This window comes from Theropithecus gelada, chromosome 10 (assembly GCF_003255815.1).
Source record: "Theropithecus gelada isolate Dixy chromosome 10, Tgel_1.0, whole genome shotgun sequence".
Lineage (NCBI taxonomy): Eukaryota > Metazoa > Chordata > Mammalia > Primates > Cercopithecidae > Theropithecus > Theropithecus gelada.
The window spans coordinates 42552043-42556524 of NC_037678.1; the positions used below are offsets into that span (position 1 = coordinate 42552043).

Sequence of the window (4482 nt, forward strand, 5' to 3'; positions counted from 1 at the left end):
TGCCACCAGCCTCCTATGTAATTTCATTCTTGCAGCTGGCCCTTTCCTACTTCGTCTTGTTTAACTCCCTAGCAGCTATTTTCTTCCCTCTCCCTGAAAGGTAAGCCCCCTGGTCATCGTGGGCCTTGCGTGTGTCACTCATGCTGCATCCTCGGAGCCCAGAGGCATGGAGTAACTGCCCACTAAATCCTCGTGGAATGAATGAATGATTGACCACACCCATCACATTAAGCCTTATGGGATTATTACCAAGAACGTCCTATTTAATGATGGGGACATGCGGCCCCACTTCCATCCCTGGCCCTTGGTGTACACACCAGAAAGCCCGGGACGGACCACCTGTCCTCCCTACAGGGGACTAACTTGCACAAACCAACGGGCATCAGCACCCAGGGGGAGCAGCCGTGACCCCTGGGTCCTCGGTACCAGCCACAAAGCCAGTTCTGAGTTTGTTCAGAATCCTGCTTAGAATGAAGGATGCGGCTACACTAGAGATCTCTTAATACGACCACCAAACACCATGGGATTTTCAAAGGTAGCTGTCACAGCCACAGCGCACAAGCTCTGTTCCTGGCTTGCTTCTGCCATCTGCTGGCCACTTGATAAAAGGCACCGGGGGATTATTTTCCAGTCTCTCTGATGCCCTTGTTTCCTTGTGGGAGGAACTCATTACCTTTCTTGATCTTGACAAGGGCTGCTTGGCAGACCTGTCCCATAAGTAGTGCAATTCGGGAAGATCCTCGACCCCTTGTGGGTGGGGCTGTCATCCGGTCCTGCATCTTATGACTTTACACGTTAAAAACGTTAACTTGCTAAACACTCAATGTGAAACCTAGGAGTAAGGGGCAATTATCTTTACTGTCTACAAACAAGGATGTTCAGGCACAGAGAGGCTAAGTAAGTTGTGCAAAGTCACACAGCTACGGAGTTGTGGAGCCGAGATTGGGACTCAAGCAATAAGGCACTTTGATGGCAGGCACCTTGACAGGACATCCTTTACCAACAACCATGCAAACAGCCCAGGTACTCCTACGACCCCTGATCCAAGGGGTGCCACCAGAGCACCAGAGAGACAGGGATGTGGGAAGAGCAGAGGACAGAAGAGGACACGTGCGTCTAACCACTCGGAGGACAGGAGAAGGTGCCCTAGCCTTCTGAGCCGCCATCCTCCAATCAGGAGGATGGGACCACTGGATACACAATCTTGAGGCTTTCTGGACAGTTCTCTGAACAGGACAGAGAGGCAGGGAAGCATAGTGCTTAGAGCACAGTCTTTTTGGTCAGACAGAACTGGGTTAAAGATCAGACACTTCCACTCACTCTCAATGAGTCCCTATCTGTAAGCCTAAGCTTCCCTCCTCACACATGATGATTAAAAAAAAAAAAAAAAAAAGGAGGCCATGTGCAAAGCCTTTAGCATTGTTTCTGGTTCAGGGTAAGGACTTAATACATGTTTTCTATCATTATAACCACATTAAAGGCTCTGAGAAGCCCTGCAGGAAGGAAAACTACTTGTCTTTATCTCAGCCATCCCCGTGCTGGCTGCCCACAGAGCCACCATGGAGCCCGCAGCTCGGTCACCCCATGCAGCTCATGTGCCTGGTCCATTCAAACTTTCCCTCACATGGGAGCCTCAGGCCCCACTGGAAACAGACTCAGGAGACAAGCCCAGGTCTCCTGCTTCCAGCTCCCCGCTCTGTACTTCTGCTTCTACATCCATCTACCTCAAAAGCAGTTTTTACAACCCATCAACAAAAGAATTCAGAGACAGTTCTCCAAGGCTCCCAAGAGGGAATATTTCCTCTTTGGCTTCTACAGTGCTTATTTGTCAGTTTTACAGACCAGAGGCAATTAAGAATCTAAGGCGAGAAGGCTGTTTTTAATAATTCTGTCATTATTCTCAATTTTCAGCACCACCACACACGAAAAACCCATTTCCAATTTCCTTAAAGGTGTTAAATGGTTTTTGCCCTGTATTGTAAAAGTTTGCAGTCAGCCAAACTGCTGCGAAGCGGGCTTGCAGCATCTGATCCTGAGCTGTGGCAATGACTTGACCGGGCCTGATCTGCTGAAGCCCAGCTCTTTCCTCAAATGTTCAATTCCCAGCACATGCCGCGTGGGTCACTGTGGATTTCAGGGTGGACTCACAGCGCTGCTGGGTGTTGCAGTCCACACAATTTCACAAGACTCAGTGCAGGACACCTCCACCCGCTCAGGCTCAGGCGGGATGTGAAGCGGAAACCACTCTTTCCTGCCGGTCAACACCCAGGAACTGATTAAGTAACCTGGTGCCCAGCCCCTCTGACAGCCACAGAACCAAGAAGAGGGAAGTGAGGCGGCATCCAAGGCAGCCCCTGCAAAGAACTAAGCAAGGCAAGTTCAAGGGGTCCAGGACTCCACAGCAGCTGGTGGAGGGCAGGGAGGGGCATTCCGTTTTCAGGGCATTGAAAGTCCTTGAAAGGAGAAAACTTTGATTAAGAATGACAAGGCCTGGATGCAGAAGGTGGGAGACCCCTGCCCTTAATAACTGTCACAGTTGCCAATGACAACTGTGATAAAGAGATGACTTCCCATGGCACACACTTGCTGCCCTCCACGGTTCTAGGCTCATCACAGAGAACTCTTCATTTTCATGAGGCTCCATAAGGACATCCCTATTCCTATGATCCTTATCAATATCCTGATGTTACAAATGAGGGAACAGGGACACAGAGATGCTGAGGAACTTGTCTAAAGTCACATCATGGGGACAGAGCCTGGGACACAGCCGCGAGAGGGACAGACAGGCCCTGCCCCTATGCACCAAACCATCTGCCGGGGACACAGAAATCAAACAACTCGTGGCTGCCCTTGTGCCCAGCGCCGTGGGCAGGAGCGAGCTGCTTTGAAGAGACAGCGTGGTGACCTGCCCTGCTGGCCCAGGCAGCATCACACAGCAAGAAGGCAGCTTTGAAGGGTTTTAAACAGAGTCGTGTTCCCACGTCCACAGAGAGAGGGCTGCAAGCCTTTGTGTTTTCCACACTGTGTTATACGGCGTTGGGGTTCACAAACCTGCCCCGGAAGCTGCTCATGGGCAAATGGACGACCATGGGTGGGGAAGGAAATTTCCCTCAAATACACACATGCTTCACCTAGAGCAGCCAAGCTGTTGGTGTGTTTGTGTGTATTCATGTGTGTGTGTATGTGTGTGTGTCTTAGGCCTAATGGTTCATTGAGTTTAAGGATCTCTCAGCTCCCTTTCAGCCCACATGTTTCGTAATTTGGTGATTAGCGTACAGTGACCAGGCAATACACGTTCATCAAAATGCACCAATGAGACAGAGACAGGAGAGGATGTTTTGGCAGCAAACAAACATCCAGGAGGCACAGTACACCCCCATCCCTGGCCCCAACCTCAGAGAGACAATTGGGGAAACAGAGGACATTAGTATGAAATGACCAAAGAGACTTACCAAGCAACATCAGACTCCCTGCGACATGTGTGCTGATGGGACAGAGCGGGAGTTATTCTTATACTTAAGAAATAACCGGCCGGGCGCGGTGGCTCAAGCCTGTAATCCCAGCACTTTGGGAGGCCGAGACGGGTGGATCACGAGGTCAGGAGTTCGAGACTATCCTGGCTAACACGGTGAAACCCCGTCTCTACTAAAAAATATAAAAAACTAGCCGGGCGAGGTGGTGGGCGCCTGTAGTCCCAGCTACTCGGGAGGCTGAGGCAGGAGAATGGCGTAAAAACCCGGGAGGCGGAGCTTGCAATGAGCTGAGATCCGGCCACTGCACTCCAGCCTGGGCGACACAGCGAGACTCCGTCTCAAAAAAAAAAAAAAAAAAAAAAGAAATAACCAAGCATTCTGCATCCCAAAGCCAATTCGGGTTTTAAATACCTTTCATAATTTTTCTGACTATGGAGGTAATATATCCTCAGGGCATAAAATTTAGAAATTGTAGAAGAGTATTTTTAAAAATCCAACCATTGAGCAATAACCATTATAAACATTTTACTGTCTTCCTTTCTTGTCATTTATCTAGGCTTATACAGATATTTGGGGCTTTTTTCACAAAACTAGGAAAATGTTAAAAAATATATTCTCATATTCTCTCAAGATTTTATTATTAGATTTATCATAACCATAAAAGATCTGAACACTTTTAACGGCAGCATATTATTCCATTTCCATGGAATTACGGTAATGAATCTCCTACTGTTGGGTTTCAGTTGCTTCCAAATTTGAATGTAAATAATTTGGGGGCAGTTCTCATTCCATCAATGGCAGACTAAATGCAGTTGAGGTTTTGCAGGCACACACTGTGCCCAAATTAAAGCCACAGCCCAGGATGTTGGCCGTGGAGAGATGACGCTTTCAACTGTATCAATTCTTGAAGCTGGTGAACCTTGGCTTCTCCCCTTCAGGCACTGGCAGACCTTCTCCTCACACTCTTGGCTCTTTGCTGGGCTGACAACTCCCTACTTGCCCTGCAGGC

At 48.8% G+C, this 4482-nt stretch overlaps 1 long non-coding RNA gene across 1 annotated transcript; it reads right to left on the minus strand.

Moving 5' to 3' along the window:
• Positions 1–222: 222 nt before the first annotated feature.
• Positions 223–2229, minus strand: LOC112633675. Its single transcript, XR_003121566.1, has 2 exons — positions 2149–2229; positions 223–832 (listed from the first exon to the last, which is right to left on the minus strand). It is a non-coding gene; the product is annotated as an uncharacterized LOC112633675 (long non-coding RNA).
• Between the last annotated feature and the right edge of the window lie 2253 nt (positions 2230–4482).